The 14156-nt window shown below is 40.6% G+C and overlaps 3 non-coding genes across 3 annotated transcripts; 2 read left to right on the top strand and 1 right to left on the bottom strand.

The window, feature by feature from the left end:
- Positions 1-2466: 2466 nt before the first annotated feature.
- TRNAA-AGC (transfer RNA alanine (anticodon AGC)) lies at positions 2467-2538 on the top strand. The gene has a single exon. It is a non-coding gene; the product is annotated as a tRNA-Ala (tRNA).
- Positions 2539-8394: 5856 nt separating this feature from the next.
- On the top strand, positions 8395-8468 carry TRNAT-CGU (transfer RNA threonine (anticodon CGU)). Its single transcript has one exon. It is a non-coding gene; the product is annotated as a tRNA-Thr (tRNA).
- A 2945-nt stretch (positions 8469-11413) lies between these two features.
- On the bottom strand, positions 11414-11485 carry TRNAA-UGC (transfer RNA alanine (anticodon UGC)). The gene has a single exon. It is a non-coding gene; the product is annotated as a tRNA-Ala (tRNA).
- Positions 11486-14156: the final 2671 nt, after the last annotated feature.

Below are 14156 nucleotides of genomic sequence, written 5' to 3'. Positions count from 1 at the left end.
CATCAGAGTCTTTTCAAATGAGTCAGCTCTTTGTATCAGGTGGCCAAAGTACTGGAGTTTCAGCTTTAGCATCATTCCTTCCAAAGAAATCCCAGGGCTGATCTCCTTCAGAATGGACTGGTTGGATCTCCTTGCAGTCCAAGGGACTCTCAAGAGTCTTCTCCAACACCACAGTTCAAAAGCATCAATTCTTTGGCGCTCAGCCTTCTTCACAGTCCAACTCTCACATCCATACATGACCACAGGAAAAACCATAGCCTTGACTAGACGGACCTTTGTTGGCAAAGTAATGTCTCTGCTTTTGAATATGCTATCTAGGTTGGTCATAACTTTCCTTCCAAGGAGTAAGCATCTTTTATAGATATTATGCTAACCTAAAATAATTTATAGTTTTCCCATTTTGGGTGGGGGGAAATATTTTATACAACACAGGTTATTGTTTCTTTTAGGATTTCATAGAACATGCCAGTACATTTGTCTCTGATTGGAAATTTTGTTTAAATTCAGTTTTTTAAACGGCTGTATATTGAATCAGATTTTCTATAACTTTTTAATGTTCGTTTTTACAATTTATACATTTTTATACAGTTTCCATTTCTTCTAATGGAGTTAAGAGGATTGAAGCCAAATTTCACGATTTCTCACTTCTAAATCTCTTAAGTAGCCGCTGAAAGTGTCCTCCTGTTTATTCCTTCAGAGATGCAAGCATCTATCTCTCTATCCATCCACACATTTACTTTTTAAAAACTAGTTCACAAATTTACTTACATCAGGTATTGTAATAAGTACTGATACACTATTAAGGATAACCTTCAAGACGGCCCTCCCCACCCCCCCCCCCCCCTCCCCGAGGATCCTTACCTCCTGGTAATCACACCCTTGTGAGGTCTTCTCCTACTTGACTCAGTCACCAAGATATATGAGGGGGAATTGAGGCTTTCTACCCACGTGTGAATCAGCCATCTTGGAAGCAGATCCCCCAGACACAGTCCATGCTCCAGAGTCCCGCATGCACTGTTCATACCTGGAGTTCAACTTCAGTTGACTCCTGGGGCCAGAGTTACCCAGCCAAGCCACACTGGAGTTTCTGACCCACAGAATCTGAGATAATAAGCATCAGTTTTTTTAATGCTGTGAATTTTGGAGTGCTATTCAGCAATAGGAAACTAATATTTCTAGAAAGCCTTTTTTTACATTTCTTGCAAAGGAATAATCATTATTAAAAAAAATAATAATAATTTGTATCTGTTTCTCTCAAGCTTCCAGACTGTTACAGAAAACTTTTCTTGAAAATAAAATATCAGTGCTAAACTAAGATGTGTGGTTCATCTCTCATGTTTCTCTTTTTATCCTGAAGGAAAAAATTCCAAAAATTTTAGGCTGATTGCCTAGTGCATCTTATCCACCAGAGGGTCATGGCTCTATCATGAAAACAATCCCTGGCAAAAGGAAATGGAAAAACCATAATTGTTTCAGATGATTCATGGTTTATGCAAATTCTTACTATATGAATAAAATTTAGGCTCTCTTAGCAAGGTGAAAGGATGAGAAATGCTGGTTATATCTTGTCAAGCTGATTTCTCTGCCTTGCTCCTTTCAGTTCCAACCATTCTGAACTACATACACTTCCACGCCTGTAAGCATGCTGTATCCTCAGTCTCCCTTTTGTTTCTATTTGACATTATTATTCATTCTTCCAGATTGGCTCACAGGTTTTCATATTTGGGGACTAGGCCGGGAGACTAGGCTTTGATTTGCATCTCTTGTTGAGAGAATGGTCTGAATTCTAAAGAACCACTCACTCTGCAGAAGATAAGCATCATGGAAGCAGAGGGTTTGCCTCAGTGTTAGAAGTGACAAATCTCTTACTTTGGCTTTTCTTTCCGAAGAATCAGAGCAAGATCCGAGGATTTGTGTTCCCTGGATTTGATGTGTATTCTTTGGATTAAATGAGGATCAGAAGGCCGCAGGAAGCAAGCCAACATCTTCCACCCTTCAGTCCTCTCAGTTGCTAAAAGTGGAAGGAATTTACTTTTCTAACAGAAATACCTTCATTGGCTCCTTGTTTTGTAAAAATAGTTGCATAGCCGTTTCTGGAGTCCAGGAATGGGATGCAGAATTGAAGACAGGTTGGTAGGTTTCATAATTAAAGACAATCATTGGCAAACTATTTTTTATCTTTCCTGTAAGGAATTTTCCTTTGTCTCACACATCTTTTGACAAAAGAGAAAAGGGCTCTGAAAAGAAAGGTCCGGGAGGCTGTTGCCTACTCAGATTTCCGAGCTCATTGTATCTTCGTCAGTCTCTGAATATCTGCAAGACACAGGCTAATCGGAATTCCTTGGTAATACAGTACTATAAAATCAAGGGTGGGAATTGTATCTTTCAGAAAATAGCAAAACAATTTAAAATGTAAATTTCTTTTATTTCATGAAGATAGTTTAGAAAAGCCGACTTAGTTAGAGTGGGGATGTAGCTCAGTGGTAGAGCGCATGCTTAGCATGCATGAGGTCCCGGGTTCGATCCCCAGCATCTCCAAGCTTTTGTTTCTTTTCAGCTCCGGAAATACACCTCTTCCCTCCTAATAGAATGGTCACAGTCCATTCCTGTAAAACCTAAAAATTAACCCTTCTTGCCGCCAGGTACTTATACTTTGCTTGGGTTATGCTAGTAATCTTTCTGTTTTAAAATTTTATTCCTTTCCATCCTCAGCAGGGATTAGAGACGTTTTCCACAAAGTGAAAAAAAAAGTGACGTTGGTCGCTATTCCATGGCGGGGGGCGGGGGTGGCGGAGGTTGACAGTTATCCATGTAAACTCTAAATTAGAAGATTTAGGATTTTCACTTAGCTTTTCTGCTGGGGTTTGGAGTGGGGGATGGGATGGTAGGCTGAGCTCCAGTCTCAGGTTTCGTACTTAGAGGCTCAATAAGAAAGATGGATTTCACCGGAAGCTCTCTAGAAAGAAAATAAACTCTTCCCAGGTTGTGAAAGCATTGGATACTTTTCGCTTCTCAAAACGTGACAGTTCTCTCAGAAATCGAACACAAAGGAGTGAAAGTGAAACATTTTGATACAGACATGTTTTCCCCTCAGTGCGTTTTGCCAGTGAGCTCGCGGCGCTCATACCAGTGTGGATTTAATTCCTTCTATACTGATTTCTTTTGTAATCTCTAAATTTGCCTCACTGATTCTAAAGGTACTGACTTCAACGCTCTTAAAAAAATCAACTTATTTTCCTAAACCCAGCCCTTTTATACCATTCATGTGGGTAAGGACTTTCCTTGGCCAGCTCCTTTGTTTTAATGAAGGGCTAGTCCCCTTTGGAATGCAGCATTTCTTGTATCTCGGTGCTTTTGCCTCAATTTCCAATTCGTGACACCCTGTCACATGAGCAAATGAAGGAAATTTAGAAAACCATTTTCTGTACTTTTGTTTATTTTTCAGGGAGGCCTCTGGGCAGCTCTACGTGGCCCTTGGAGGCTGTGGTCAAGGGCTCCAAATTCTTAGAGGTACAAGGGTCCAGTGTTAAAAAGATAATAAGGGCAACCATCCTTTCTGTTGGTCTCTAATGATTTGGTCTGTCGTTCATGGGGAAGCTTGTGCTTCCTGACCAAGAAAAAAACCACAAGATTAAAGAATGGATCTTAAAATGGGCCTTTGAAAGTGTGGTGCACTGAGGTTTGCACTCTGTTAGCTAAATCATTCTCTGCTGTTATTTACTGAACAACTGCTCTTGTCAATATTTATTACAAGCCTACAATAGTTTAGCTCCAACACAGCTCTAAAGATATTAGAACATGTTGGACAAACTTAAAATAGTAGCCATAGCATTTACCAGTTAAGCCATCAATAAAGAAATAGTTCATAAACTATTTCATTCCTCGTTCCTCCCATTTTCAGTGTTCCATATACCCTCAGAGAAGGCTAGCAGTTGTGAGATATCAACAGTTCTGCCTAGAAACCAGTTTTGAGTTGTAATGACTACCTGCTTTTGTTGTCACTTCAGGTCACCAGACTATGACCTACTCCATCAAAGTTTTTTTTTTTTTTTTTTAAGATTTCTCTATCCCAAACCACATGAAAAGACCCTCCTTAATTTAACTAATAAAAAAGGTTTAGGTGCAGTTTAAGAACAGTGTCCTGACTAAATTATTTTATCTGGTAGGTAAAATGTGCACTGGGTGATGGAAGGCATAAGGAAAGATAAAAATCAATACAGTTTCCCTGAGCTCATAAATTTCTTTCAAGCTGAAGCAGTGATTCTCTAACTTGGCTGCACATTGGAATCACCTTGAGAGCTCTAAAATTGTCTGATGCCTGGATTCTGCACTGAGAGGTTCTAGTTTAATTTGTCCTGAGGGTGGAATGGACACCAGCATTTTAAAAAGATCGATAGGTGATTTGAACGTGCAGTTACAGTTGAGAACTACTGGCCTAGAAAGTCTCTATTTAAATTATTTCCAAATATCCACAAAGGTAGGAGGAGACATAAGAGAGGTAGACTTGCAGGCTTATCCCTTTCTCAGTCTAACTTTATTTTAGAGACACCACTGGTGATTGAGGTGGTCATAGATACATGAGTAGTCCCCAGATTGGCCAAGTCAAGGGCAGATGGGGTGATGGATGGGGATATAACTTAATTTCACATAGCAGTCTGCTAAATAGAGAAAAATACTTCTCTCTCTCTCTCTCTTTATTCTACCACAGTTGTTCAAGGACTATGAAATGAGAACTGCTATTTCCCGAGATCCCTGTGTTTGCAAAGTTCATCACTGGGAAGAAAGTGGATCACTTAATAATTTAGGGCCCTCCAGGACAGAACAAATATACTCTAAGCTTTCCTCTCCAAAATTTAAATTTGGGGATATCTATCAGTGATTTGAAATGGCTCTGACCTAGACCTAAAGCAAGGAAAGGCACTACATTTTCTGAAATAAAATTACCTCAGGAAAAGGGAGTTGATATTGACAACTTGGAGCTAAGACTTCATAAGACAAGTCTTGTTTTAATTTATCATATGACTCTGGGTCCCTAAGAGGAACGTAATAATGGTTTCAACAATATTACAAGTGAAGACTATTTTTAAAAGGTAAAACTAGATCTCACATTCTGTAGGGTTTCTTTTCTCCCAAATAATATTAAGAGAAGCAAATATAGAAAAAAAAAAAAAAAAAAGGAGCTATTTTCTAAGAACACACAGAGCAGAGGGCTGGGGAAAAATCTTCTATTTGTGAATCTTTATACATTAGCACTGAAGAAAAAGACTAAAAACACTCCTTTTATTTACCAGCAATGAAATTCCTTTGAGCCTACCTTGAGTTTGACTCCATTTAGTAATTTCTGCACAGTCTTATGGCTAGAGAAAAGTAGATGTGAACCCAGGGTCATTTAGTGAAGAATGCACCTTATTCATTTCATTTCGCAGAGAAATGAGATCCAGTGGACCTACATTGTAGTGGAGGGCAATCCTTGCATAGTTTAATCCTAAATTGTGACTAATAACCTCTCAGTAATTGAAATAAAATATGTCCTGGTATGTAAGTAGAAAAGAAAGCTAGTCTCTCTTCTTTCTTATCTATATTGGCCCTTCAGATCCAAAGAGAGAGCACACTAGATCAAGGGAATGAAACCAACTAGAGCACTTCTCCTTACAAAGACATAATCTGGACAACAGGACCGTATGAAAATGTGGAAGATCTGGGAGAGTTTAAATATTCAGGGAAGGAGATCAGATGATTATGTTTTGAATTCCTATAGTATGAGGTGATCAAAGGAGAGGAAGGTTAGATAAGGGGACTGGAATAGACATTTCACAGTTGCTACAAGTGGCAACAAAAGGATTAACTATTTGTTCTAATGAACAAAGTAACAAACGTGCTAGATGCATAAAAATGCAGTATTTGTATTTTTTTGTATTCTAAATAAGCTGCTGCTGTTGCTAAGTCGCTTCAGTCGTGTCCAACTCTGTGCGACCCCATAGACGGCAGCCCACCAGGCTCCCCCATCCCTCGGATTCTCCAGGCAAGAACACTGGAGTGGGTTGCCATTTCCTCCTCCAATGCATGAAAGTGAAAAGTGAAAATGAAGTCGCTCTCCCAGCGACCCCATGGACTGCAGCCCCCTCCATCCATGGGATTTTCCAGGCAAGAGTACTGGAGTGGGGTGCCATTGCCTTCTCCGTCTAAATAAGCTATTCACCAATAAAAGTTAAAAATTAATAAAAACCTTGAAGAGATAGAAAAAAATTATGCTGGGAAAAGTTAATTTGCTCACATAGAATTCCCTGTGTTTAATCCTTAAAGGGTCCTATTTTTCCCCCAAATTTTTCTTTTAGGATAAATTCTAAGTTATTTGGAATGATTGTTCCACAAGATGAGGAAATTTTAAATCACTATTCCAAGTCATTGTCTTTTTTTCCCGCCTTTTATTATATGTCTGGTATGTTTGACACCTCCTTGTTAGCTGTTCATCTGTCATCTTGTACTTCTTTTATTATGATATTTGATGTTCATTAAAATTTCTTGTTTCGTTTTCTATTATCTGTGGCCATCTTGTACCTAGTTGTATCCATAGAACTGATTTCAATGGACATGGGTTTGAGCAAGCTCCAGGAGTTGGTGATGGACAGGAAAGTTCATGGGGTCGCAAAGAGTCAGACACAACTGAGCGACTGAACTGAGCTGATTTCAATACCTGACACCTAGTAGGTACAAAGTAATATCACTCTTGTTGAACATACTTCACCTTAAATACTGTCCTCCTAACAGTACTTCTGAGACTGAAATTTACCTAGTCCTGATGGTGAACAATTCAGCTAACTAGAATTCAGAAGTACCATGATTCCTAGCCCATTATTATTCTGAAGGTGTTGCTCCCCAAACTCAGAAAATATAAAAGTAACTATAAATGGAGAAGTGTAGTCCTAATCATGGAAGTTTGTTAGTATAGATTAGGTTAAAAAGTGACTATCCTGGTTAGCAAGAAACGTTTATATTCACTATAAAAACATTCTGAAAGTGAAGTCACTCGGTCGTGTCCAACTCTGAGACCCGCATGGACCAGGATCCTCCGTCCATGGAATTTTCCAGGCAAGAGTACTGGAGTGGGTTGCCATTTCCTTCTCCAGAAGATATTCCCGAACCAGGGATCGATCCCGGGTTTCCCGCATTGCAGGCAGATGCTTTACCATCTGAGCCATGAAAAACATTCTGAGTAGGATATAAAATGGCAATATCAGAACATTTGACTCAAAAAAGCAATAAGACTTTGGGATTCAAAGGTCTTATCATTCAGAGCTCCTTTCAGCCTTTACGTGGTTAAATAAAGAATTTTGCAGTCCTTCCATTTTGTATTTTGATGAGGCATTGGAAGCTGGGTAGATGCACAGTGGCATCTGCTAAGTTGAAATCACTCCCTTTCAGCAGTGGTCTTGCTCCAATTAAAGGCAGAAAATCAGGATGCAAGAGTTAAGAGTTTAAGAATGGATTCTTAGTTTCGTGATTGTACAATCAGTTAATGTTTGTTTAGCTTCTACAAGTTGAGGGTCCATGTGGAAAATACTAATATTAAAGAACATCCATTTGAAGAAGGCGATATAGAGAAGAAAGAGTCTGATGCCTCCCAAAGCCAAGCCAGTATTTTTTTCCGTCTGTGCGCCTTCTAGGAGCTGCAGGAACGGAGGCCATTCCCCAGCTTCGGGCTGGCAAAGGCTCCTGGGATTTGAATCAGAAAACCGCTAAGTGAACTCTGACCTAACCACCTCTATGCTGACAGTCTCCTGCTTCCTTAAGCAAGAGCGAGCACAAGCTGACAGCTGTTAGCAGCGTCTGAATGTGTTTGAAGTTTGGGGTTGTTTGTTTTGTTTTTCAGTGCGCAAGTGTGCCATCTCCTAACAACCAGGAATGGCATCAATTGGACTGAAGTTCTAACTGACCTATTTTGCTAGATGAGCCTTTCCGTCTACTTTTAGAATATCCACTCACTTAAGGATTCTAAGTTACTACAATCCGGTGAAATATAAGAGCGTCTCTGGCCTCACTTACAGAAGCCCCTTCCTGAACAATGAACACTCAGCTCGTATCCATTCTTTTCCATTCCATGGTTGTTCTCAGTACATTTTCTCCGTTACGGTGCGAGAGCAAGTATGTGTTTTGTTGCTTAAGTTCCAGGAGTCTTCTTCGCGGGTCTGTCTGTTCTATAAGGTCGATTTATTCGAGAAGAGAGTGAGCAGTGTGGCTGTGCGCTCAGTCGCTCAGTCGTGTCTGACTCTTTGCGACTTCATGGAGCCGCCCGTCTCTTCTATCCACGGAGTGAGTAGTAACTCTAATTAACACGGCTTTTCACCTAATTGAGTAGCATTTGATCAGAAAGGAAGCTTGAGCTTTCTAATAGCTGGCTCTGTGGCTTAGTTGGCTAAAGCGCCTGTCTCGTAAACAGGAGATCCTGGGTTCGAATCCCAGCGGGGCCTGCTGGTTTTTCATCTCAAAATTGAAAACTTAGTTTTAACAACAAATTAGAATTTTTAGTCTGATACCATCTTAAAGGTAGATCAACTTCACTGATTGGAACTTTTTATTTCCACAACCTGTTCTCATTGCACCTGTATTCTCAATGACTCTCAGGCTCTCTACTAATGGTCTATCGTATGGATCTACTACTTAGGTGTTCTTTAGTTCTTCTTACTTTCTGCCATAAGGGTGGTGTCATCTGCATATCTGAGGTTATTGATATTTCTCTCGGCAATCTTGATTCCAGCTTGTGCTTCATCCAGCCCGGTGTTTCTCATGATGTACTTTGCATTGAAGTTAAATAAGCAGGGTGACAATATACAGCCTTGACATACTTCTTTCCTGATTTGGAACCAGTCTGTTGCCCCAGGTGCAGTTCTAACTGTTGCTTTCTGACCCGCATTCAGATTTCTCAGGAGGCAGGTCAGGTGGTCTGGTATTCGCATGTCTTGAAGAATTTTCCATAGTTTGTTGTCATCCACGCAAAGGCTTTGGCACAGTCAATAAAGCAGAAGTAGATGTTTTTCTGGAACTCTCTTGGTTTTTCTGTGATCCAACGGATATTGGCAATTTGATCTCTGGCTCCTCTGTCTTTTCTAAATCCAGCTTGAACATCTGAAAGTTCATGGTTTACATACTGTTGAAGCCTAGCTTGGAGAATTTTGAGGATTACTTTGCTAGTGTGTGAGATGAGTACAATTGTGCAGTAATTTGAGCATTCTTTGGCATTGCCTTTCTTTGGGATTGGTATGAAAACTAACCTTTTCCACTCCTGTGACCACTGCTGAGTTTTCCAAGTTTGCTGGCATATTGAGTGCAGCACTTTCACAGCATCATCTTTTAGGAGGTAAAATAGCTCAACTGGAATTCCATCACCTCCGCTAGTTTGTTCATACTGATGCTTCCTAAGGCCCGCTTGACATCGCATTCCAGGATGTCTGGCTCTAGGTGAGTGATCACACCATCATGATTATTTGGGTCATGAAGATCTTTTTTGCATAGTTCTTCTGTGTATTCTTGCCACCTCTTCTTAATATCTTCTGCTTCTGTTAGGTCCATACATACTATTTCTGTACTTTATTGTGCTCATTTTTGCATGAAATGTTCCCTTGGTATCTCTCATTTTCTTGAAGAGATCTCTAGTCTTTCTCATTCTATTGTTTTCCTCTATTTCTTTGCATTGATCAGAGGAAGGCTTTCTTTTCTCTTCTGGCTATTCTTTGGAACTCTGCATTCAGATGCTTATATCTTTCCTTTTCTCCTTTGCCTTTTGCTTCTCTTCTTTTCACAGCTATTTGTAAGGCCTCCTCAGACAACCATTTTGCCTTTTTGCATTTCTTTTTCTTGAGGATGGTCTTGATCCCTGTCTCCTGTACAATGTCACGAACCTCTGTCCGTATTACTTCAGGAACTCTATCAGATCTAATCCCTTGAATCTATGTCTCACTTCAACTGTATAATCATAAGGGATTTGATTTAGGTCATACCTGAATGGTCTAGTGGTTTTCCCTACTTTCTTCAATTTAAGTCTGAATTTGGCAATAAGGAGTTCATGATCTGAGCCACAGTCAGCCCCCAGTCTTGTTTTTGCTGACTGTATAGAGCTTCTCCATCTTTGGCTGTAAATAATATAATCAATCTGATTTCAGTATTGACCATCTGGTGATGTCCATGTGTAGAGTCTTCTCTTGTGTTGTTGGAAGACAGTGTTTTCTATGACCAGTGCATTTTCTTGGCAAAACTCTATTAGCTTTTGCCCTGCTTCATTCATAGAACTAAAGAGCCTCTTGATGAAAATGAAAGAAGAGAGTGAAAAAGTTGGCTTAAAACTCAAGGATTCAGAAAACAAAGATCATGGCATCTGGTCCCATCACTTCACGGCAAATAGAAGGGGAAACAGTGGAAACACTGACAAGCTTTTTTTTTGGCGGGGGGGGGGGGAGGGGGGCATGTTTGGGGGGGGCTTCAAAATCACTGCAGATGGTGACTGCAGCCATGAAATTAAAAGACTCTTGTTCCTTGGAAGAAAAGTTATGACCAGTCTAGACAGCATATTAAAAAGCAGAGACATTATTTTGCCAACAAAGGTCCGTCTAGTCAAAGTTGTGGTTTTTCCAGTAGTCATGTATGGATGTGAGAGTTGGACTATAAAGGAAGCTGAGCACTGAAGAACTGATGCTTTTGAACTGTGGTGTTGAAGGAGACTCTTGAGAGTCCCTTGGACTGCAAGGAGATCCAACCAGTCAATCCTAAAGGAAATCAACCCTGAATATTCATTGGAAGGACTGATGTTGAAGCTGAAACGTCAATACTGATGTGAAGAACTGACTCATTTGTAAAGACCCTGATGATGGGAAAGATTGAAGGCAGGAGGAGAAGGGGATGACAGAGGATGAGATGATTGTATGGCATCACCGACTCCATGGACATGAGTTTGAGCAAGCTCCAGGAGATGGTGATGGACAAGGAAGCCTAGCGTGCTGCAGTCCCACGGGGTCGCAAAGAGTCCGACACGACTGAGCGACTAAACTGAACTGATACCAGTAGTGTACTTTTATGATCTCTTTTAAAATGGAATGAGAAATAAAATGTTTGTTTATGACCTACTAAGACAGAAGCTCTTGTGACAAAGGTCAAAGAGTTTTTTGGGAAAAAAAGACGGGAGTGGAAACCAACTTAGTCTTTGCCTCAGGCTGATTTGCTCTCTGACCCCTCCCACTTCTCACCTCCAAAAGAGTTATAGGATCAGTCCGATGGGACCTTGGCAATCGAAGCAAGGTACATTTTTTTCAGCAGAGTATCGCTTAAACTTTAAATTGCTCAGAGATATCCAAAACGCGAAGAACGACTTTGTCTGTTCATCCAAAGTGTAAGAACACGACTGAGTAAATACTGAGTAACAGACTGGAGATGCCGGGGATCGAACCCGGGGCCTCATGCATGCAAAGCAGGCGCTCTACCACTGAGCTACATCCCCAAACCTGGGAACTTAGTGTGGCCCCCAGGTACTTTTCTTTATGAATATATGCGGTCAACTTTCCACATAAAAAAATGTACGTGTATTTTACGTTGTTGTGCAAGTATTTTAGAGGACTTAAATGTCGGAAAGATGTTTTATGTAAATCAATCTCATTAAAGCCTTCAGATTCTCTTGAATCTGACAAGGCCCGGTTTAAAACAAGCAACTGTAAAATTGGCTTTTACCCCAGCAGGACCATGCATAAAAGTCATTCAGATCAAGGGCCTTTTGGAAAGACTGATATTAAAAAAAAAAAAAAAAAAAAAAAGAACCATAGATGACTACAGCAAAGCACTGGGACATTTCTTGTTGTAGTACAAAGGAAAAGGAAATAGCAACCCACTACTGGGAAATCCCATGGCCGAGGAGCCTGGAGGGCTACAGTCCATGGGATTGTAAAAGAGTCAGACATGACTTAGTGACTAAATAGCAACAACACAGCAAAGTACAAAGCCAAACTGTAATCTGGGGAAGAACTGTGAGACAGCCACCCTGCAGGCTGCTTTCGATCTCAGGTTCTAGGCGTGGAATTATCCACAGTCAGTATGCATATAAATCTCAGCCTGGTCCAAGAAGGAAAATCCTACTCAGTAGATTGGGTGAGGAAACCTACCTATATCCTATGAAATAAAAAATTGTAAGAAAGATGCTGAAGATTCAAATGTAAATCTAGGCTACAACACTTTAGAAACAGATTTCATTGTGAGACAGTGGTTCTCAAAGTGTGGTCTTTGGACCAGCAGCAACCATATCTTCTGGGATCTTGCTAAGAATACAAATTCTAAGACTCCACCACAGACCCATGAGTCAGGAACTCTGGGAATGTGGGTCCAGAGTTAATAATCTATGTTAAAAACCCTAGAGGTGATTTTGATGTATGCTAAAGGTTGAGAAGCACTGTTGTGAGGTATTGATGAATGCTTCATTACTGCTGCTGCTGCTAAGTCGCTTCAGTCGTGTCCGACTCTGTGCGACCCCATAGACGGCAGGCCATCAGGCTCCCCCGTCCCTGGGATTCTCCAGGCAAGAACACTGGAGTGGGTTGCCATTTCCTTCTCCAATGCATGAAAGTGAAAGTGAAGTCGCTCAGTCGTGTCCGACTCCTAGCGACCCCATGGACTGCAGCCTACCAGGCTCCTCCGTCCATGGGACTTTCCAGGCAAGAGTACTGGAGTGGGGTGCCATCGCCTTCTCCGGCTTCATTACTATACTATGACAATAACACAGTAGTAAGGTGTTTCCAACATTTAAAGATAAAATAGATCCACAAAGGTCATGTAACTTTTCTGTACTGTTAAACTTCATTGTAATAAAATGAGAGAAAAAATTTGAAAACATTTACAGATAAAACAATTTAACATATTAGGCATGAATTTTTATAGCTAGATGCTAAATGTTTAAATGTGTATGGGGTATCTAAATTTTTTAACTTAGCTTCTTATATATTATGAAAATAGTATGTGAATATCCTGAAGTATTAATTTTTAAAAATGAATGAGTTGTATACTAATTACAAACAGCAGAAAATTTCTCTTGATATTTGAAAGCCTCTGAACATTAAAGAATATAGCCACTAGCTATAGGAAGAGGAGAGAGAAAGTTAAGATGAGTAAGAATAGGTTAAGAAAAGCAAAAAGCCTAAATAAAACACATCTACAGGTAAAGACTATTTTGCAATGGGACACAACTGGACACACCAGAGATTGAACCCAAATCTCATGCGTGAGAACAAGCTCTACTACCAATCGAAACAAGGGACAAAGGAAAGAAATAAGGAAGGGACCGCAACAACACTTCTTCACTCAACTATTCAGCCTCCAATAGATCAGAAACAAGGGACAAGGTCTAAATCACTCAGTTTTTGACCAAAATTACAAAGAATTCCTCTTTTGTGGGGAGTAATTGGAATCCCTGATACTCATCACAAACTGGATTCAAAAGCACAAAGGTTAGCACCTTCTGAGCTGGTCAATGCAGTCCGCAGGTGGAACCCTTCAGGCATTTCGACCTGGCACTGCTCAAGTCTGGGAGGATGGTCCTCTAAGAATTTGGGAACATTGACTGTTAGGCAATAGTGTAATAGTTACCACATCTGAGGCTTGTTCCTTATTGCAATTCACTGGAAAAATCACTCTACCACTAAAAATGGCCTGGCACCACCATTCTCCAAGGAGTGGAATAAGAGCCACCAGTGTGTCCATTCTTTCCATACTGGGGCCCTGACACACTTCCTGAGTTACCCAACACACAATTTCCTCAGTGCTTGCCTGGGTGGGAAGTGGATCATTTGCACGCCTGCTGCCTCTTTGAATGTGGCAGCCGGTGTATCAGTCTCCCTTTTTGGAATCGAAACTTGATTATGGCAAAATCTTATGGATGCAAATTTTTCAAATGTACAAGGTGAACACATTGCTTGGGACCTTCCCAAGGTCTTGGAAAGTGTAGGTTATCCTACCCTCCCTTCTTGCCAACACAGCTGGACCCAGAGGAATTTGGGGAAGAGGTAGGGCACTATCACTGCACTGGGTATTTCCCAGATTTCCAGTGCTCCAGAGGCCCCGGGAACACCTTGACTGGGACAGAACAAGACTTGTTCCAATGGTAGCCAAGTGGCCTCCATGGGGAGGTA

The sequence above is a fragment of the Bubalus kerabau genome, chromosome 3 (genome assembly GCF_029407905.1).
Source record: "Bubalus kerabau isolate K-KA32 ecotype Philippines breed swamp buffalo chromosome 3, PCC_UOA_SB_1v2, whole genome shotgun sequence".
NCBI lineage: Eukaryota > Metazoa > Chordata > Mammalia > Artiodactyla > Bovidae > Bubalus > Bubalus kerabau.
The sequence above is the reverse complement of the archived record's forward strand: the minus strand, read 5'-3'. Positions and strand labels throughout refer to the sequence as shown.